General features: G+C 40.4%; 1 long non-coding RNA gene across 2 annotated transcripts in view; it reads left to right on the top strand.

Annotated features, from left to right (window-relative positions):
- LOC131380968 (uncharacterized) overlaps positions 1 to 23,104 on the top strand; it is a 39,058-nt gene extending 15,954 nt beyond the window's left edge. The window contains exons 2-3 of one of the 2 annotated variants that reach the window (XR_009209326.1): positions 19,041 to 19,221; positions 22,967 to 23,104. This is a non-coding gene — a long non-coding RNA (uncharacterized LOC131380968). Of the gene's footprint in view, positions 1 to 19,040; positions 19,222 to 19,720; positions 19,886 to 22,966 lie in introns of those variants that run through there. The other variant, XR_009209325.1, reaches the window with a different exon arrangement.
- The last annotated feature ends 336 nt before the right edge of the window (positions 23,105 to 23,440 follow it).

Genomic DNA, 23,440 nt, shown 5'->3' with positions numbered 1-23,440 from the left:
GCAGGAGTGGGGAAGGGAGCTGTAAGTGATGAGGCCAGAGAGAGAACTGAAGTGTAATGGTGTGGGTATGGCTTACACTCCATCACGCATCAGTTCTGGTGGCCAGTGCAGTGGCTCCCACCTGTGATCCCAGCTACTGGGGAGGCCAAGGCAGGAAGGATAGCTTGAGACCAAGAATTTCAGACCTGCCTGGGCAACATAGTGAGACCCTGACTCTACGAAAAAATTTTTTAAAAATGCCTGATGAACCATTCTGAGGATTTCAGCTTCTGTGTCTGTGTGAGATGAAAAGCTAAGGGAAGCTTTTGAGTCCAGAAGTGTCGTGATTGGATTTTCATTCTGAATGAATTCCACAGGTTGTCCTGTTGAGAATAGAATTAAGGAGGTTGGGGGATAGAGAGGCTCAGGGTTGATCAAGGGGTGATTGCAATCATTGAGGTAAGAAATTATGGGGATTTCACTTAAACTAGAAGCCATGGAGGAGATTAGAGGAAGCCATTTTCTGGATGTGTTTTGTGGAGCCACTAGGATTGTTGATGGATAGGTTTTAAGTGTCATAGAATGAATGGAACCATGGATGACACTGACTTCCAAAGCAATCTCTCTATCTCTTTGTATCTAAAAATCCTGGCACCGCAGCGGCTCTGATCTTGGAAGCTGGTGAGCAGCAGTGGCCTCACACTCGTGATCCATGCCCATGAGGAGCTGTTCCCTGCAGAGGAGGTTCCTGGCTCTTGTGGTCACCTTCTGAAGGGATCATGGGGCCGAGGGCCCACTTAGGGAAATCCCACACCCACTGATCTGTCCTGATCAAATCCTGAATGGACGGTATCAGAGAAATGAGCGCCCCTCACACCTTTGCACTAAAGGCAGGACTAGAAAGAGGTGGGTAGGGGGTTGGGGGAGAGCTGATGCCCCCAGAGCATTGGAAATCAAATAGCGGCAGGTGCTCAGCGAGACCATGCTGGCCACCCTCTGTTTGCCTTTCAGACCCTTCTGCCTCCTTCTGAGTCCAGCCCGTGCCCAGGACACGCCCTTAGGGACTGCCTCCGGGGCCTCTGGCTTCAGGTTGAACTTGGGTATTGAGGAGCACCCGCATAAGGAGAGTTAGAGAAGGGTCAGGTGTGTATGTATTTGTTTATTCATCTTATTTGTTTCTCTGTTTCTCCTTTGACGTCTTCTTTTGTGTAAAACAAATTATTTTCAGTATGCTGTTAGTAATGTATTAAATTTTATGTCTGTATGTACTGGCTCCTTAAAGGAATGCAATACATGTCTTTAACTCATCGCAATCTAATAATTAGTGACTTAATTTTTGTAACACCTAATAACTTTGCACATATATATTTCTATGCCTTTGTCCTCTCTCTGAGGGGCTCAGGGTCCGGCTGGATCTCTTGACTGTCCTGAGGCCCCCACCCCTGCTTAGTGGCCTTCCCACACTGCTGACCTCTCTGGGGGCTCAACTTCTCCCACCTCTCTCCTCTCAGGCTGGAAGGTTTGGCAGCTCTAGGATGTTTCTAGCCCAGGAAATTAGACTGTTCTCGTGCTCACCCTACACCTTGCCTGCTTCTTTATAAACAATCCCTTTACTGAATTATACTAAAATTCTCTCATTTGGGTGTGCCATCTACTTTCTGCAGAAATATTGACTGTAACAGAGGCATACTTTTTGGATTTTCAAAGGCAGTTAAGAATTATAGCCTAAGGATTATAACTTTGAAGACTGTTTTTAATAAACTTTATTGAAGCATAATCTACATGCAATAAAATTCATTAATTTTTAAGTGTACAATTTGATTAGTTTTGACACATGTAAATAGTCCTGTGACGAATAATACAATAAAAATGCAGAGTATTTGTATCAAGATGTTCTGAAATTTTCCAATTCCCCTTTGCAGTCCAATCTCTCACTCCACACCCTGGTCCCTAGAGACCCTTGTTCTGGTTTCTGAGGTTTTATCTGTGTTCTGACTTCAGCTGGCGTGTCCTCTGCAAGATGTCCCAGCCTCATGGAAGTGATTAAGCATACAATCTTTTAAACAGAAAGACCTTGCATGCCTCAGAAATGTTTGGGATATTTGAACTCATTTCAAAGTCAGGCTCTATGAGTAATAGGATGCTGTCTGCTGCCTGAAAGGCAAGGAGGCAGGATGACAATCGAAACGAAAGATTGGCATTGCCTGGGCACAGATCTCACTCTGAGATGGAGTTCCGAGGGGAGTCATGGAAAGGTTTGTCCTTGACAGTTCAGAAGAAAGGAATGGGCTCTGGCTTCCAACAAATGCCAAGTTCAAATCCTGGCTCTCCCACTAACCAGCCTGATGTTTCAATTCTGTAGACTTCTACTAGTATCTTTTTCTCTGTAAAATAGAAATAATCATACATAGCTTATGTATTATTGTGAAAATTAAGGTGTATTATTGTATAGAATGAGCCCAGAGCAGTATAACAAATATATTTGTACAGTACATATGATATGTAAAGTGCATAGGCTTATCAGTTAATATTATTATAATCATTACTATCTATATTCTCGAAAAGTTTACCAGGATATACAATTTGTAAGACCTTTATGGTTCTTGACATTAGTCTTAGCTTTTCTCAGTCTAAGAGTTTACTTTGTTTGATGTAAAAATCCCAGTACTAATTTCTAGAAATTTGAACAAGGCTGACAAAATTTTGAAGTTTACTATTGTTTTGATGCCTGGAGTGAAATGCTGGCTCGGCTGCTCCCTAGCTGTGATGGGAGGGGAGGGATTATCCCTGCCCTCTGCTTTGTTCCTTCCTCCTTAAAATGATCTGGTTGGGCTGAGCGATTTCTACTGTCTGTGCCAGCTCTAGAATATGAGGGCTCAGATTCAAAACAGGAATGCGATCTCTAAGGAAAAATGCTTTGGGTGTCTCCAAACCTGATTTGGACAGAGCATGCAGAGCAGCCTAATGCAGCTGTATTCCTGGTGTTCAGTGGGCTCTTCCTGCTGAACCTAAGCAGAAAGAGTCAGGACAAGTTGAGTTGGATAATACTGTATTATCCTGTCATTAAAATGTCAAGATGCGAGAAGGCATTCTCTGTCTTCCCAAATAAATAGAGCAGACCTTCTGGATTTCTCATAGGCACATTTCTCCTTTAATAATGCTAGTGAACAAGGTGATTATTGATGCTCACAGGTGTCAGGGCTCAGACACAAACAGGTATTAGCCAGACCCCCAGCAAGGAGCTCTTTCCTATAACTTTATACATGGAAAGTTAATACTACACAGGAATAAAGCTGGGCAACTTAAATACTACAATGGGATTTAGCATTCAGGTTTCAGAAGCAGCTAGGGGCTATCCTAATTTCATTCTTCAGAAAATTATTCTCCTGAGTTTCTCAAAAGAAGATACTCTAGTATATATTTTGGCAATAGTAAGAAGCTTATTTTAAGGTAGCCAGCTTCTCTACTAGCTTATTTTTAAATGATCTATCCCAGTTGCCACAGGTCTTGAGTTAGGTCCTATTATCCTCATCTTACACAGGAGGAAACTGAAGATCCATCGCTTGGCCAATGCCATGGTGTAGACAGTGAGTGAACTGGGATTTGGTCTGAGCTGTCTGATGTCCACACCCAGGTAGGATCTTTCTCCTGGACCTTAAAAAGCCTTTCATCATCTTATTCGGCCAGTGAGCCAGAAACATTAGTATTGGTATTAGAGCAATGCTTTTGTGCTCAGCAATTATTAAAATGCAAAGAGGTAGAGAGAGCCAAGAAAATGAAAGCAGAGACAGGTTTACCTGGGAAGAACTGGCTTTGAGATGAGCACTGTGAAGGCTTGCATGGACATCCCTGATAGTTCACTTACATTTCTATGATATGGTGAAGAAGATGTGTAGACCACAGTAACAAATATGGCTGTTCCTACCGTGCCCCTGTCCACACTGTGCAGAAAGAGAACTCCCCAGCACCCCAAACTGGAGGGGCTTCGGTGTTTATTTCCCTTCCTTTTTTTCAAGAAAGTGTGCTTTACCAAGCTCAGAAACATATCCTAGCCAGACAACAGCCTCCTTTCTAGGTGAAGTAAGGATAATTTAGGGTGTCTAAGCCAGAAAGCCAGCACCCATTTGAACCCCGGACATGCATATTAAAGAGTTATGCAGCAATGATGGTTTTGTGTAATCAACAGTGTGTTAGTAAATGTTTAACAACTGTCTCTTGTGGGAGGTAGTAGGGGAACCCTGACTTTGTAGCATTTGCTGATTTCCATGCTGTAAACATCGTGCTTCGGCTGATTTCAACCTATCAAGGTGATGTCACTGAACAGGTAGTTGGGAAGAGATGCTGAGAAAAATACTGTTATGTGGTATTTATACCATACAGATGTAATGGAAGTAAATAACCTTCATGAAAGCATAGCTGCTGGTATACAAGCAAAACACCTAAAGCAAAGAACATGCACATTTCTATGCGACATGGTTTTCAGTGTGTTATTCCAGGTCAGTGGCACCAGCATCACCTGAGAGCTTGTTGAAGATGCAAATTCTTGTGTGCATCCCCAACTACTGAATCTACAACTTTGGTGGAATGAGACTCAAAATCTGTGTTAATAAGCCCCCCTATGATTCTGCGGCATACTGAAGTTTGGAAACCACAGGTATAGAAGCTCAGATGAGTTCTAGAAACAATATTTTGAGAAACATTGTGGTGTAATAGGAAGCAAAACTTATCTTTGAGGCACTTGTTTTAACAGTCTTGTGTATGGGAGAAAAAAGAGAAAAAGGCTGTTAAAAAAAGGGAAAATGCTCCATCCATGTCCCTGCAAAGGACATGATCTCATTCCTTTTTATGGCTGCATAATATTCCATGGTGTATATGTACCACATTTTCTTTATCCAGTCTATCATTGTGGGCATTTGGGTTGATTCTATGACATTGTTATTGTGAATAGTGCTTCAGTGAGCATACACATGCCTGTATCTTTGTAATAGAATGATTTATATTCCTTTGGGTATATACTCAGTAATGGGATTGCTGGGTCAAATGCTATTTCTGGTTCTAGATCTTTGAGGAATCTCCACACTGTCTTCCACAATGGTTGAACTAGTTTACATTCCTACCAACAGTGTAAAAGTGTCCTTATTTCTCCTCAAGCTCACCAACATCTGTTGTTTCTTAAGAGCATTAGGAAATATAGCTAATGCATTCTAGGCTTGATACGTAGATGATGGGTTGATAGGTGCAGCAAACCACCACGGCACATGTTTATTTATGTAACAAATCTGCACTTCCTATACATGTACCCCAGAACTTAAAATAAAAATAAAATTTTAATAAAAAAAGAAAAAGAAAAAATCCACATATCACTTCCCAATGGCCTCAAAATTCCCCCAAAATCAGAGCTATAGAACACCATCTTCATTATCAACCTTATTTTTTATTATATTAGTAATGAACAAACACACTCATTTTATTGAAAACTATTCAAATATCACTTCTATGTGCACACTCTCCTTTTCCCTTTGACCACAGTCTGAATCCCAACAAAGTCTCTGAGATAACCTTTGCTACCCATTAGGGCAGGGGTCCCCAAGCCCCAGGCCACAGAGCAGTACCAGTCTGTGGCCTGTTAGGAACTGGGCCGCCCAGCAGGAGGAATTGGGCCTCCCAGCAGGAAGTGAGCAGCGAGTAAGCATCACTGCCTGAGCTCTGCCTCCTGTCAGTTCAGTGGCAGCATTAGATTCTCATAGGAGTGCAAACCCTATTGTGAACTGTGCACACAAGGGATCCAGGTTGCACACTCCTTATGACAATCTAATGACTGATGATCTGTCACTGTCTCCCGTCACCCCCAGATGGGACCATCTTGTTGCAGGAAAACAAGCTTAGGACTTCCAGTGATTCTACATTATGGTGAGTTGTATAATAATTTCATTATATATTACAGTAGGATAATAATAGGAATAAAGTGCACAATAAATGTAATGCGCTTGAATCATCCCAAAACCATCCCCCAACCCTAGTCTGAAATCATCCACCCAACCTAGTCCATGAAAAAATTGTCTTCCACGAAATCAGTTCCTGGTGCCAAAAAGGTTGGGGACCACTGCATTCGAGTACGTCCTTACTCACTGTGTCCTATGCATTCATGTGTCTCTAAATAAATATGATAGTGATGTTGTTATTTTACAGTAAATGGCATCATTTTCTTTATTTCTGCGTTTTCATTTTTATTTCTGACTTGAAAGGATACATGTACATTCACCTCAATCTCTATGTATGGAATGTTGTCCTACAGTTAGATGTTTCTCTCCTGTTAGACACTGAGGCACAGACAGCTTAGAGTTCACCGAACGTTACTTCCCTTGGCCATGGACACATTTCCCAGCATGCTCTGCAGCTGGATGGAGGTGACTGAATTCTAGCCAGTGGAGACCTTGTAGATGCTGCTTCTGGGTCTGGCCCCTTTACACCCCCTTGGGCTTTTGTTCCATGATCTTTCCTCTCCCCCAGCCGGATATAGACTATAGACTCAGAAAACTCCACAGGTTGGCTGAGCCCTAAAATAAAAGGAGCCAAACAAAAAAAGCAGGAGTGCAGCCCATTGACCAAACATCTATCAGGACAGTCACTGAGCAAGAATTAAACTGTCTGTTGAGTCATTACCATTTGGTTTCATTTATTATAGCAGTTAGCCTATTCTACCTAAGGCCAATACTTACGTTGTTTACAACTCTTCGCTAAACAAATACTACAGGCTGGGCGTGGTGGCTCATGCCTGTAATCCCAGCACTTTGGGAGGCCGAGGCTGGTGGATCACAAGGTCAGGAGATTGAGACCATCCTGGCTACCACAGTGAAACACCGTCTGTACTAAAAATACAGAACGTTAGTCAGGCGTGGTGGCGGGCGCCTGTAGTCCCAGCTACTCCAGAGGCTGAGGCAGGAGAATGGTGCGAACCCGGGAGGTGGAGCTTGCAGTGAGCCGAGATCACGCCACTGCACTCCAGCCTGGGTGATGGGGCGGGATTCCATTTCAAAAAACAAAACAAAACAAAACAAAACAAAATAATGCAAAGATAGCCTTGTGCTGGGTATCTTTGCATTAACATTTTAGTGCAATCTACCCGAAAGTTCTCCAAAGACCAATTTACATTCCCACCAGTACTGTGTGAGAGTAACAGCAGTTTTTTCATTGTAGTCAACATTAAACATTGCCAATCCTTTGAAACTGTCAATTCTATGGATCTAAAATTGCTTTTTAGATTAGATTTATACGTAAATTTTCTGTTTACTTCTTAGATGGGTTCTTTTTCCATATATTTTGTAAACTTCTGTGTGCCTTTTTCCTTTTCTTCTTTTTTTTTGGACAATTTCCTATTCATTCATTCTTCCCGTTTTTTTGTTGAGTCTTTCATATATTTTTTATTAATAACCAAGATTTCTTTTTATTTTCTCTTCCTACTCTCTCCTTTGTACTTAAATATTTCATGACATCTTTAGTCATATAAAAATTCTACCTTTTAATGTAGAGAAAGGAATTATTTATTACTCTATAGATATTGTCTTACTGTTTCAATTATGAATCCCTTTTCTAAACTAACATAATAAACATATTTTAATATTTGTCTGTTTTTATATTTGTCAAGTGTTTCTATAGTTCTAATTTACTTATTTGATTTCTTACAAACAACTTTTTTTGTGAATGGTACAATGTAGAAATATAACTCAAGACTGTTTTCTGAATCAATAACTACTTTTTTTAAACATCATTTCTAGAATAGCTTCTACTTTCCCTATAGATTATCACCTGTGTAAAACCTGTGACGTACTCTGGAATCTGTCATGACCATTGACCTATTTTTAATTAATGTGCTATTACTGTACTCTTTTAAATACTATGGAAAAACATTTCAACTTGACTTTTGTGGAAACATGTTTGGAACTGAGAAATTGAATTATATTCATTTTATTTTCTTTGTACAATGTAAAAACAAAACAAAACAACACAACAGCAACAACTTTCACTCTTACTGCCAAAATTGGTTCTAATAAGTCAATCCTCTTTTTGAAATTTAAACCTTTTGAATAAATTATTGATGTTTGATTTTAGCCCTGTTTATTCTCACATTCGAAGGCAGGATAAAAAATAGGCGAGGAAATTTTTTCCACCCTATCTCAGACACAGGGCACCAGAAGCCTTGACCAGGTGCCTGGGGAGCATGAGGAAGACTTACAACTCCATGAGAAGTTTTAGGTTCACCCAATTATACATGCTTTCCTGAATGGGCAGGTCCTGAAATTTCTTTCCTGACCATTTATCTTTAATTGATGATTTTCTAATAATCCAAAGCAACTTCTACAGATACAACACTTTCCTTGAACTTAAAGGGGATAGAAAGAAACAAGTGTGTGTATGTCACACACATGAATTTTGACTGGATTGTTAAAAATGAATCTTAAGTCCTTAGAGCAACACCACCTGAAATTTGGTACATAATTTTTTAGGTAGAAAAGGAGAAAATATGAGGGTCGATTTTCAGAACATGCTGATCCTCTATTTCAGGGATGCTAAAGCCATGGCCTTTGCTAAAATGATGTTCAATAGGCGTTAGGTGTATAAATAGGATGACCGTATTTCCCAGTCTACCCAGGAGAGCCACCATTTATATCTGCTGTCCTAGTGCTGGGATTTATAGCACTTCTCCACTCTCTTCTCCAGAGGGTCTTATTTTGGATTATGAATCATGTGGTAACTGTGTGCATGAGGTTAGTAAGCATGTTTGTGCCCAGTCAGGGCTTGGGATTCCTCTGGGGTGAGGAAGTGGGGCCCCTCTCTTATGTTTAGAGGTGGTGTTTGAGGATTTATGAGTAAGAGCTGGACACATGCTCATGGAAAATGCAGATATTGAGAAGACAAATCAATCATTCTTGATGAGTAGGGGTGTGTGTTTCTAAAGGAGATGCCTGGGGAGAGTGGAGTTGTTGGACTGTAGACATTTACCTTCAGGGAACCCTGCATTTGTACCAGGTTTGCAGAGAGTCACATGGTCTGGACACTTTAACAGTAGAGGGGCTGGGGCTTTGATATCACGGCAGCTGTGGTGAAATGGGAAAATCACTGAATTTGAATACTAGATGTAGCTTGCTAGCTACGTGACTTTAGGGTGCCATAAAGCCTTTTTGAGCCCTTTAGGATGGGAAGAATAATACCACTGTATTAGTCAGTGTTTTCCAGAGAAACACACACACACACACACACACACTCTTATATGTATGTGTGTGTGTATATGTATATGGAATTGACTTGTGCAATTGGCAAACTGCAGGCTCAGGAGAGTTCAGTGGTATACTTCTCATGAGAATCCAAAGGCCTGAGAACCAGGAGAGGCTTCTGATGTTGTGAGTTCTAGTCCAAAAGCTGGCAGATTTGAGATCCATGGAGAGCCATTTTTTTCAATTAGAATCTGAAAGCAGGAAAAAACCAACATCCCAATCAGCCACTTAGGCAGGGGAATTCCTTCTCACTCAGATATTTGTTCAGGTCTTCAGTTGACTGATGAAGCCCACCCAATGTAGGGAGGACAGTCTTCTCTATCCAGTCTGCCAATTCACATGTCAATCTCACCCTAAAACACCCTCACAGACACACCCAGAATAACGCTTAACCAAATGTCTGGGCAGTCTGTGGCCCAGTCAAGTAAAATTAATCATTACACCTAACTCACAGGATTTTTGTGTGAATTAAAATGTATAAATATGTGTGTGTAGATATATACTAAATTTACTTGCTGAAATTGTATGTAAAGAAAAGGGAATCAAATATCATGGACTGAGGACAGTGCAATGACTTGAAGCTTCAAAGCCTGCTTTTATAGAAATTTGTGTAAGACTCTCTAGCAATTTTAATGTTGTTTCTCACTAAGTGTGGTCTCTGTGTGTGTCTAGGAGAAAAAGAGAGATCTTTGTTACCACGTCTAGTTACTTTGAAGAAAATGAATTAGAATACCCAAGTTTGACCTTCATTTTTTTGTTTCTAAAAACACTTGCTGTCATAGAATTCAATTCCTTACTGTCCCGGTTTGACAAATTCAACAAGCCTTAGACAGAACCCCATTGTTTGGTGCCTGGGGAGAGTGGGAAGCTGGATGCACAGACGGCTCTCCAAACAGGGAAGTCTGTGCAGAGCAAGTGCCTGTCCTCGAGGGTGCTTCAGAGGGTCCTCCTTCAGGAGAGTAACAGAAGTGCCACTTATGTCACAGAAGACTACTGTAATTAAAAAGGAAAAAAGAATATGCGTATAATGAAGTCCAAGGATTACTATATGCTGTTTCTTGTATGCCCACAATTGTGTCTGCTCAATGGGCACAATGAACAGCAATTATCTTCTCCAAGCCATGAAAACCCAAGTAGCCATTGTCAGTGATGGTGGCATCCCACGGGCTCTCGGTTTAAAAAAGCTTATTGGTAATCACATGACGTCTCCTCCCTGGGTCAAGCCTCGGAGACGTAGGCATCAGTGCTCCTTCTGCACGCCGCCCGAACCCAAGCAGCAATGAGTGCTTGCTTGTAAAAGCCACTGTTTGGTGAGAAGGTGAGGACATGGAGCTCTAGCTTCAGTTTTCCCAAACTATCCAGCTGTGCATTTGATCTTGCACCAAACAATGGCAACTTAGATGACAAGCTGAGGCCTTAATCCCCCAAACCAAATGAAATTTCAATGGCCACAAAGGGGTTTCTTCTTTTATTCAGCAGATGTAAGATCAAGGCAAAGTTTTCCCCTGTTCCCTAAGCCCACTACAGCAATGGAATTTCCTTCTCACCTCTCCAGTGATAGAGAAAGGCCAACTTAAAAAAAAAAAAAAAAAGTAACCCAATCAACCAGAAGCAGAGCCTTTCTTCCAGCTATGTCATTTTTAAAGCAATCAAGCTACCATTTTCCACCTAAAAATCGGGCTCCGTGAATGTTCTTGAACTTGAGATTCTATCTCCTCTCCTGTTCTCTGATGATGGAATGTGGATGCAGATCCAGAGAGAAGTTCTTTTGTTCTAGATCATAGCTTTCCAAACTGAGTTCTTGAACGCTCATAGGTTTGTTGAGCTATTGATTCTCCTGTTCTCAGGGCAGAAATTCCTGAACCTGATCAGTATATTTTATAAATACCACTACTTTCTATGTGTACCATAACATAAAAACTTGGGGAAGTGGTGTTCCTGCAAACACTTTCCAGCAATTTTGTTCTTTGCCATCCTGTTTATCTCAGCTGCCACATCCAGGATTCATCAAGGTGCTGCTATCCTCATGTAGGTCAGAAGGTCTCCGGAATATAAGAAAATCCTATAGCCACCTACATAGACACATGCTCCAAGTACACTCTGTTTTTCCTTTGTAACTACTATTCAAAGTTCAGACATGTGGAGTACAGGTCACGCCTTTGTGAATTAATGGTTCTTTGATGTTATGACCTAGAGTTATGAAATAAGTGAGGACCAAATATTACTTAAGTTTACCTACCAAGCCTACTCTGAAGTTAGCTGATTAGTTACGTTGGTTTATTTCCCTTCTCAAAAATATGCTTAGCTACTACTGTGGTTTGGATATAGTTTGTCCCCACCAAATCTCATGCTGAAATTTGATCCCCAGTGTGGTGGGAGGTGTTGGCTCAGGGTAGTGAGTGAGTTCTGGCTCTCCTAAGACTGGATTGGTTCTTGAGAAACAAATTAATTCCCTGGATAGTGGGTTGTTATAAAGGCAGGAAGCCCATCAGGTGCGGTCTCTCTTTGCACTTGCATGTTCCCACTTCCCCTTTGAACTTCCCTGTCATGCTTCAGTGCAGCACAAATGGCCGCACCAGAAGCCGAGCACATGCTGCTGCCACTCTTCTTGCACAGCCTGCAAAACCGTGAGCTAAATAAACCTCTTTCTGAACTAAATTACACAGCCTCAGGTTTTTTTTTATAGCAACAAAAAATAAACCAAGATTGCTCTTGTCCATCCAAGTTCACAGGCAGTGATAAATAAAGTGTACCAGGTTTGGGTGATGATGTTGCTTAAAAAATATATCAACCTTGAAATTTGCAGCCACACTAGTGATGTGACAAAGCAAATCCTTGACCAGTAGCACATTTCAAAAATGAAATATTCTCCAGCCTTTCCCACAGAGAAATCAGAGACCAAACATTTCAATTTCCTTTATCCTGTTACCACAGACATTAGGCCTGAGAGATGCAATGAAGCATATCCTGTCTTCTATGTATTTCTGCTTAACCCCAGTTGGAACAGCATCTCTGAGTAGCCAGGTTCAGGTCTGATTTCCTTCCTGAAATTGCAGTCTGGGTCGTCCTCCACTGACGCTGATACAGAGCCAACAGAACATTCCATAGAGTTAATAAGACACAGGCAACTCTGACTCCCAATTTGAATAACTTAAAGCATCTGCAACTACACAGCTCACTGTCCACATTAGCAAGACTTTAACCTTTGACTGTCTAAATGTAATTTTTCTATTCTAGGAAATCTTTGCTGAGATGATAAACTTACAAATATGTTTATGGTATCTGGATCTTCTCAAAAATCTATTTATCTGGAGAATAGACTTGTCAACTGGGTCCTTATCCTCATCTCAGGCAATAGATTTCTTAACTAGTCTCAGTAAATAACTGTTTTCTCACCAAACAAGGGCCTATTCTTGGAGACTTTCTTCAAAGTCTCCTTTTGCTGCACACACCGGTTCCAAACTATAATGCATGCACTTTACGTAATCCTAATTATTTCATGCTATTCTTAACAGCATGAAAAGACTTATCTTAAAACAGAAACTCAACCCTCACCAAAACCATAGAACTCCCCTCAGATGCTATTTAGATGCTGTCATAATGGTTTAGTGGATTCCTTGCTGCAGCAAGCAGTAAACTCAGCTTTACTATATCAACGGGTTGTTTTGGTGCCCTTTTGGGGAAGTTAGAAGTTAACAGTTCCTATCCACAAAATGTAGAAAATATAAACAGATGTCATATTTATATGTTGCCATTATAGCAGTTTGCAAGCTAAATACCAATTTTCTGGTATATGTAATAATATTTCTCAGATAGACATGAAATTCCCAAAGCTAATACATGAAATCAACAGGAGGTTCTGATTAACAATGGAGATCTGTGAGCCCACTAGGTGGATTCTGCTTCATTATGTCTGGGAAGGGAGTCAAACGTCTCCCATTCCAGCTATGCAGGTAGCTGATGCAGATGGTCTTCAGGCAATATTGGAGAAACAGTAACCTAGACCACATGGCTGTTTTCAGCTACAGACCATAGTGGAGAGTTAATATTATCTATTGTCAGAGTTCAGGCTGCTATAACAACATACCATAGACAGGGTATCTTATAAACAACAGAAATTTATTCTTCAGAGCTCTGGAGGCTGAGATGTCCAAGACCAGGGTGCCAGCATAGTGGGATTCTGATGAAGACTCTCTTTTGAGTGGCAGACTGCCAACTACTCATTGTGCCCTCACATGGCCAAAAGAGTGCAAGGGAACTCTCTGGGGTCCCTTTATAAGGGCACTAATCCCGTTCATAAGGGCTATACCGTCCTGACCTAATTACCTCCCAATTGTCTCCCAAAGGCCCCACCTCCTAATACCATCACACTGAGGTCAAGACTTCAACACATGAATTTTGAGGGACACAAACATTCGGTCAGTTGCACTGGGGAGAAGATATAAAGAAAATATATATCTTCTCTCATTTCAGCAAAATAAAGTGCCAGTCAGCCCAGGCTGGGCATACATAGATGAAGACCTTCATCAAATGGTTAACTAGGAAATCATGCTTCTATTTCCTATGTGTGGGAAGTAAGGGTGATGGGCTGGAAAACCACACCTGTAAAAACAATTTCCTCCTTCAGTGGCATCAAAAGTTCCTTTTTTACCTTAATTTAAGAAAAGTGCTATGGTGGGACAAATGTTTATTGAGGAATTTTCTTTGCCAATTCCTTAAAGCCTCTCACTTCTTATTCAGTGTGCTCATTGATTCTAACATCTCTGATATTCCCACGCTGCATCAGTTCCAGTCTCTGACAGGGGACATCAGCTTCACTTTCTACCAGCATTCACAGCAGACAACATCCATGTCTTGCATCCCGCGTAGCACTGGCTCCTGATCTTTGGTCATTTCTTCATTCTCCAACAGGAGGTCAAGGCTCTGTTTGTCTATCCCTTCTATCCCAGGGGCTTGCTTTCTGCACAGAAATGACTTGGACCATGGAGTTTTGCTTAACATGGGCCATTTTCCTTTCACTCCCACATTTGTTATGGTGGATCTTTCACCTCAATCCTTTCAGGCCATTATTTTCATTCTCATTCTCAGGTCTGTGTGAGATGGGCAGGCAGGTTTATTCTTCAACCTCTGGGATTTCAGCCACACACATAGTGTATCCCTTATGGAGAAGCATTCGTTCTTCTAACAGTCTCCTTCATTTCTGTCATATAAGCCCATCAGGAACCACTGTGATGACGCTGATGGGACCTGAGTCTGTCCGAAGCACCCTTTGCTGAAATGCAGCATGCCCGCGTTGCCTCTTTGGCAGGGTGACTCTGCACGGGAGGTTTTACCGACACAGTACCAGCAGCACACTGAAGCTCAGCTTATGCTGAGTGATACTTTATTAACATTTGACATTCGGACTATGGGACTAGCTATTATTTATGTATTCTTTTGTTATTTTTCGGAGTCCGTGTTTCCATACTGTGCCTTCCCCATGGGACAAACCTTTTACCTGTATGTGGTAATTGTTATGTCAGATGGTTTTCTGGACCTTTGGGAACCCCTTCTTTTACCTGTGTGAATAGACCCAATTCCACAATTACAGATACATCTCTTTGACTTAAAACAAATACTAATTGGTATGATGGATAAGACTCTCAGGTCACTTTTGTAAGGCAGTTTCCTTAGAAGCTGACCTTGATATGAGAACTTGCGTGCAAGAAATTTAATAAGAATGCACTCTCCAGGGAGATCACTAAGAAGAGGGGGCACCTGGGGAACCTGGAACTAAAATTTGGATCCATCATCCAGGAGAAACTCATTTCTCCCGACTAGGACAATTTAATTGCCCTGACCCAGGAGACATCCTATGTGTTCTACTTGAACCATGCCCTTTAATAATAAAAGCCAATTTCACATTGTGCTGAGGACAGGCACTGGGCATACACTGCCTGGGGTTGCAGAGGACCCTTTAGGAATAACATGGCAGAGAATATTCTTTTTCATTATTCCACGCTCCTTCTGGTAACACAGCCAGTATGTGTCCTTGAAAAGGTGCATGTATGTGTGCTGGAAATGAACACAGTCTCCTCTGAAATCTCTGAAATTACAGAACTTTATGAAGCCTATCACTTCTGATTGGTTGTAAAAGCACCAGCTTGACCAATTATAATCTACTAGCGTCTTTCAGTTGCAATTTTGCAAAGTCTTCTTACTGCAAAAGAGTTGAATTCTTCTAAAGAATGTCTTCTTCTTTACAATCTGTATTTATGATTGAGGAAATTATTGAATATGGCAACTCACTTAAGTTTTGTTGTATTTTTTTCACACCATTCCCTTTGCTAGGCCCAATATTTATATCTATGATTTGCAAGCCCATTTAACAGTTAAATATTTTGTCTTAACTATTCATCCTAATTAAGTTAGCGTAATTGCAATACCTGGTATTGTTTTTGTCCTGTTTCTGTGGATCTTATTATGATTTCCCTTTGATACATCTTGAAATTCTACAGGCATTTCTTCTGACCCAGAGTAGATTTCAATTTTTGACCCTCTGCCATCCTAAATTTCATCATCTTATTTTATTTCTAATTTGCTTAGAATTCACCGGACAGTAATGTTGTTAGATGTCTCATGTAAGACTCTGAATTTGAAAAGGATATCTCTTCTTACTTTTTCTTTCCAAATTATCTCCATAATTGTAAAAGAGAATGAAAACAAAATGAAATGAAACAGAATAATGTATAAGAGAACTTTGAGAATAAGTTGGTTATATAAAAACAGAAACAAAAACAAAACAAAAACGAAGAAGCAGCCCTAGGATTGACCTATTTCACCTTGACCACTTCGATGCTCCACGCAGTGGATGACCTTCCAAGTTCCTGCATCAGTGACTTGATGAGTAGCCTAGTTGCCTCTAAGTTTCATTTTACCACGTGTTTTCCCAGGACCTGTTTTAGAAATCACACCAAAATGCCTGCCAACTCCCTCCCACCTCCCCCTGCACCCTGTGATCTTATTTCGAACATTTTACAACATATATGTTCAGAGTTGGGCGTTATTACAGATCGGTGATACCAAGTAACAACAAAAAATAAAACCTGATATATCTTTTAAAAACCAGATGACATGAGAGTATAATTTACTAATTTAATAAATATTTCTTAAGTTCTTATAATGAGCCAGGCACTGCATTATGTTTAGGTTTAATGGGGACCAAAACCAAACACCTTCCCCACCCCCATGGAACTCCTGGGGAGGGTAGATATTCATATTTCCAGATGCATAAGATGTCCAAACAAAATGACTGTAATTCCTGGTGAGCTTATAAAACAGACAGGCTTATCAGGGAATGACATTCAGAGGAAGTTGTGCTTGGGCTAAGATTCTCAGGTGATAACTAAGTAAAGCAAAATGGAACCATGTAGGTATCGTTCCAAGAATGGAGAGTAGCCTGTCCAATAATAAGCACAGAAAAAAAACACAGATTTTCAAGGAATGGAAACCAGTCTGGTGCAGCTGAGCACAAGGAGCAAGAGAAATCACAGGAGGTGACGTAGGCAGAGGCCAGGAAATGGACAATGTTCTCGGTCACATGTTAGCAATGCTAGACTTTATTCTAAGAGATGGGAAGCTGTTGATGTTTCCCATATCATCAACTGTGCACTTAAAATGGATACTTCACTTGCTCTAGTGTGGAGAACTAAATGGACACACACAGCATACACTCAGGGAGGCTAGTAGAAAACTGTAGCTGTAGCTGAAAGGTGACATAGCTTAGACTAAGGTTTTGTAGAGGGCACAGAAAGAAACATGGACTTGAGAAGTGATTTGGAGGAAAACCTGATAGACCTTTCTGAGAAATTATGTATGGGAGAGACAGGAAAGTCAAAATGCCCTCTAGGTTTCTGCCTTGTGCAACACTTGGAGATTGAGAACACTAAAAATAACAGATTTGGAGGAAAATAATAATTTTGGTTTTGAAGTTAAAATTGTGACGCCTTTGAAACATCCAAGTGAGCATACTGAGAAATAGTTGGATTTAAGATGTGAAGCTAGAAATTAGATCTTGTCTAGAAATATAAAATCAGAAGTAATTTGCATACATATGGTAGGACTAGATGGTAACTGAGAGTAGATGGGATTATATGAGAAGAAAGAAGCTTAAGAAGAAAAGAGAGCCCGAGACTGAGCTTTAAGAACACTAATACATGGCAGAAGAGAACTGAATAAACACGCAAAGGCAATACAGGAGAGAAAGACCACCCATAGATAAATGAGCAAAAGACACGAATGGCATTTCATAGAACAGAAAAAGCAAATAGGCAATAAAAGCATGAAAATATGCCCACTCTTACGAGTAATCAAAAAATACAAAGTAAAATAACAATGAGATATCACCACTTTACAAGACAAATTAAAAAGTAATAAAACCAAGTATTGGGGAGTATGTGGAGCAATGAGGATACTTTTTGTTTGTTTGTTTGTTTTGAGACAGAGTCTCACTCTGTCACCCAAGCTGGAGGGCGGTGGCGCAATCTCCTCGGCTCACTGCAATCTCTGCCTCCTGGGTTCAAGCGATTCTCCTGCCTCAGCCTCCTGAGTAGGTGGGATTGCAGGCTCCCGCCATCACACCCAGCTAATTTTTATATTTTTAGTGGAGACGGGGTTTCTCCATATTGGACAAGCTAGTCATGGACTCCTGACCTTAAGTAATCCACCCACCTCAACCTCCCAAAATGCTGGGATTACAGGCATGAGCCGCTGCACCTGACTGCAATGAGGATTCTTAAACAATGCTGGGAAAGGTACAAAATATCTATGAGAGTGTGGAGAAGCAGTTTGGCATTGTCTTGCGAATTTGAAGATGCACATATGCTATAGCCCAGCAACTTTGCTTCCTGGCATATCCCCAGTGCATACCGGTGTGCATGAGCAAGAATGTTCGTGGCAGCATTACTTCTAATAGCCAAAAATTGCAAACCATGCAAAGGTCCAATGACAGGACAATAGAGAAATATATTGTTATATACTTATACAATGTGTCCATAGAATGAAAAACTCAGCTGCAAAAATGAATTACTTGTATTGATAACATTATCATGGCCAAATCACAAACATGGCATTGTATGTAAATACAAGACACAGAAGAAGACATCCATACAGTATGATAACCATTCATATAAAATTCTAACACACAACACTAAATTATTTAGGGAAATAATAAGACTAGAATGAATGCAGGAGAATAATTGTAAAATATTCAAAGTGATACTTACCTTTGGTACTGAGGTTGAGGTTTTGCATTGGGAATGATCACATGTGGCCTCCAAAGCTTGGGTAAGAGTGCTTTTATTATGCTGGGTGACATGCGTATATTTTTTATATCCATGTACACTTTCTTTATATTCTTTTATATGCATAGTATGCACAAAATAAAATAAAAACTTAATCAGGAATCAAATCAGAAATAAAAAGTAAATAAGGCAAAACTCACATTTAGAAGGTGGTGTACTTTGGGATGGCGCAAAGGTCTGAGGGCTGACCAGAGAAAAGATGGCAAATATGCAGATGAGGTGAAGGCCATTGACATTATGGAGGTCAAGAATTCAGCAGGTCCATATCTTTGGGTAATCAACAAAGTGAGTATAGGCAGCAACCAGGACCATCTGAGGCATCGACAGCACGTGGAACTGAGAAGGCACTGGGGTCTCTTTGCATGTAGGGGTCTACACATTGGATGCTGTTGGGAACAGCCACTGAAGAAAGCCTTCACTCATTTTCAGTCACTCCTTTTTCTTCCAGATGAGGGTCCCAAAGCTGTAAGAGAGAAAACTACTTGAGCAGAGGCCCTGGCTGGGCTGGTGGCCCCAAGGCTGACTGCGGTGTGTGCTCCTCCCTCAGGAGGCCATTGCCTTGCTTGACATCTCCTGGGCAAGTCTCCACAGAACCTCTTATCAAGCTCCAAAGTCATCTTCTTCCACAAGTATGTTCTAGTTTAAGTGGAAATGACAATAACCACGTTTGCATAACCTACTGATTATGCCCAATGGATGGCAAGAGCTTTGTGTTGAGTGCCTCGTGTGCGCTAATTCTAATTATTCCCCATGATTTTTCTATACAGTAGTTAGTTTCCAGACTGATGATGGGAAGACTGCTCAGTGCGGATGGGAAATGCTTATTATGCTAATTGAGTTCTGCATTGTTAGTGGAAATTATTAACTGGAGATGTTAGCAATACCTCTGGTAGAATTAAGGGGGTGACAAAGTAAAAGGCCAAGATAAATGGCACCATGTCTGTAGGATGGGCTGGGCCAGGGCTCCAAGTTCAAAGGAAGAAAATAGAGATTTTGTTTGTTAAAAATTTTAATTTAAAGGGTATCATATTTTTACAGTAAAATTTACTGGAAAAAATGAGATAAAATGATAGGGAAATGGTTTCTGTTTATTTACTGATTCTAAATATGATAATTGCATTAAAATAGAGTATTTTAACAAGAAGACACTCAGGAAATGTCAAGAAGAATAAAAGACAGAGCAATGAATCCAATGGAAACTCTGATGTAACATTCATATATTTAGACAGGAACACTGAACAAAAAAAGAAGAAAAGAAGTCAGATAGAAGAAGAGTCTCTAACAACACTTACAGAGGACAGTTGTTGAAACTAGTTGAAGAAATAACTTTAACTCTTACCAACACTCTGAAAAGCTAGAAATTGATTATTTTTCTAGAAAAATATAGATTAAAAATTGATTCAAGCAGGTAAATAACTTGAACATACCAATAAACATGGAAGGCCTTAAAAAATCCAAAGAATTCACTTTAATGAGTGTCCTGAAACGAGACAGTTCTAAAATTATGTTTTTTCATGCATTTGTGTTTTAGGTAAATCTGATGTTTCATAACGTATTCCATAGAATATGGTGGTGAGTAGGGAAAGAAAAGGAAATTTTATTTTATTTACTTTTGAAGAGAGCATAACTCTTATACTAACATCTGAAAAATAAATTATAGAAAAATTATAGCTCATCTTTATTTTATATGCTAATATCTATAATGAAATTAAACAATAAGGTATAAATGTCTGTAATGAAATTGAACAGTAGAATATATAAAATATTAAAACCAGAAAGGGCTTATAACTCAGGAATTAAATAATCCTTCTCTATTAAGTAATGTATAGCTATTTCACAATATACTTTCAAGAAAGATAACATATATTCAAAAATACGGTAGGTGCTAAAAATACTTGCTAAATCTTCATTTCCGTTTAAAAATGTAGTGTTACATAGTAGAATGGTAGCCTCTCAAATCATATGTCCACATCCTATTCCCTGGAACCTGCAACCTTACTTGGAAAAAGACTCTTTGCAGATGTAAACAAGTTAAAGACCTCGAGATGAGATCATCTGTATTATTTGAGTGGGCCCTAAATCAAATGACGAGCATATTATAAGAGACACACAGAAGAAAGGCAGGCACAATAGTAGGAAGCAACTGACCAGAGAGGCAGAGATTGGAGTGTTGCGGCCATAAGCCAAATGCCTGCTGGAGCCGCCAGCAGCTGGAAGAGGCAAAGGAAGAAAGTCTGTGTTGCTTTGGAGGCACTAAAAGGACACCTTGATTTTGGACTTCCGGCCTCTAGAATATGAAAGAACACATTTCTGTTATTTTAAACCACCAGTTGGTGGTAAGTTTTTACATCAGTCTCAGAAAACTAATTTAAAAACTTTAAAGTATTAATAGATGGATACTTATGTATTATGATGAAAAGTATCTATCTGCCAATGCTGGACTCTGTAAGTGCTCAAAATATAACTGCAACTTATCCCGGATAGAGCAAAGGATTTGATTGCTAAATCTTTTGGACCACTCATGAGTTTATGACAGTGGACAAGTTTGCTTGTAGGTAAACCTCAATTTCTTCATCTCTAAAACGTGGTTAACAAAACACCATTCAGAGTAATTATTACAATTTGACATAATGCATTAAAAAGTTTACACAGTTCCCAGCACACAATAAGCACGTGATAAATATATTCCATACACACAAGGACATGGTAGCTGGGGCCACGCTGATTGACATCTGGCAGCTTCTAATTTCATTATGCGGTTCAGTAAGACAAGTGCTATTGTGCAAAAGTAAAGCTAACAAAAAAGCTTAAACCAAAGTTTATTTTTTTCTTCATATGACTCAAAAAGTAATAACATCAAAGAAAAATCAGTAACAATTACAAAATGACTAAACTACAAGAAAAGTGTAAGGACCTTTTGTATCGGCTATGAATGAGAACATACTTTCCCAAATGCTGTCTTTAAAAGCTGTGAACACCAGAGAAAAGCAGTGCTGCACACCCAGGTGTTCTCTGTGGGCGTGTTCTGCAGATGACTTGGGGTTAGGAAAGTGAGTTTCTAGAATTCTTGGCTTGTGCATCTGAGAGGTACTTTCCTCGGCTTGTTTGTTTTGCATGAAGAGTTGCTAGGAATGATTCAGAATGTACATGTTTGTGTAGTGAAAGTCCTGAGGTTCTGGCATCCAGTGGGGATCCTGGCCCCTGTAGAAAGGCTTCTTTCTGATATGGGAGCTGGCTGCTCCCCGGAAGTGGATATAAAAGTCAGACAGCATTCCTCTCATTCCCAACCAAACAGGTCTCTCACAGAGAGGGAAATAAATGTCCCACTGGCCTGTATGAGAATGTTCTGGAAAAGGGCCTATTTCCATTCCCCAGGCACTTCTACAACTGCCCTGATGTCTGGAAGAGCCTTAGTGATTGGTGAAAATACAACTGATTTTCTAGTAGAAATATGGCTTCCCTCCAGAAGCTCTATTCCACCTGAGCAAGAAGCTGGTTCTTTAGGCTGAGGAGATGGTATGGAGACTGTCTTAGTCTGTTTTGTGCTCGTATAACAAACCACCAGAGACTGAATAATTTGTAAACAACAGAAACGTATTCCTCACAGTTCTGGAGGCTGGGAAGTCGAAGACCAAGGTGCCAGCAGATTTGGTGTCTGGTGAGGGCTACTCTCCGTTTCTAAGGTGGCACCTTGTTACTTCATCTTCCAGAAGATACAAAGGGTGTGCCCTCACATGACAGAAGGCCAAGTGAGCTGAATGCTGCTTGAAGTCTCTTCTATAAAGGCCTCAATTCCATTCTCAAGAGAGGGGCCCACATAGCTTAATCACCTCTTAAAGGTCTCATCTCTTAATACCACCACATTGACCATTAAGAGTCAACATCTGAAGTTTGGAGGGGACCCATCCAACCCATAGCAGGGATTGCCTCTCCTGTCCTCCCACTCATCAGTGAAAGGATGCCTCTGTCCCCCTCTCCTATTTCTGGACCTATTAGATTTAAGGACATTTAGAAAGAGAGAAATGCCTGAGGAAGTTAAAAAAATGGTTTGATAAACTATGGAATAAAAATAACCTCCATAGAATTTAATTGGTACTTTTTACTTGAGGGAAATCCATGTGGCCCCAGTTAGCATGATTATTTTTGGTCACGCTTACATCTATGTTTGCAAGAATATTAATTTATTTGGCTGACAAGCCATGAAATGTCTATCTTTGTGTTTCCCATTTGGTTATTCATCCTATGCATTAGGCAAAACACAAAGAAACCTAAAGACACCAGTAGATGGTCCAAGTGGGGAGGCAAACACTGGCAACTGACACATCTTTCTATGTGTAAAAAACTATGTTCACATTGCTCTGTTTTATTCCACAGGTTGTGCTAATAGAGATTAGAGAAGTTAACGTAGGTGCAGCTTCCTCACAGAAAATGTAGGACACACAAGGGCTGCTTTCAGCATTCGGCTTGACTGTGCACAGCCTAGACGCAGAGCACTCAGGAGCACACAGGAGGGTAATAAAAATCACATCCACCATGCTTTCCGGTTTGCAAAAGCCCTTTGGGAATGTCATCTCACGTGCCTGAATGCAGTGCTCCCTACCTCTGCCTCTCACAGTGGGGTTCTCCTTCCAGATCCTGGTGTCCAGGAGAAACCTAGACATGGTCTTTATCACATTCAGACACTTCTCCATCTGCATGAGCAAGTACAGGATAAGGTGCTATGTTTTACTATCTTTGTACTGTCAGGGATGCAGATGGATAAGTGGTATTTTGGCACTAATTTGCAAAGCTAAAGGCCCCAGCTCCTAGTTACAAAGAATTTTTTGCTTCTCTTTAGTGGTTTCCATA

Source organism: Hylobates moloch, unplaced genomic scaffold, assembly GCF_009828535.3.
Source record: "Hylobates moloch isolate HMO894 unplaced genomic scaffold, HMol_V3 SCAFFOLD_13, whole genome shotgun sequence".
NCBI classification, from domain to species: Eukaryota; Metazoa; Chordata; class Mammalia; order Primates; family Hylobatidae; genus Hylobates; species Hylobates moloch.
The sequence above is the reverse complement of the archived record's forward strand: the minus strand, read 5'-3'. Positions and strand labels throughout refer to the sequence as shown.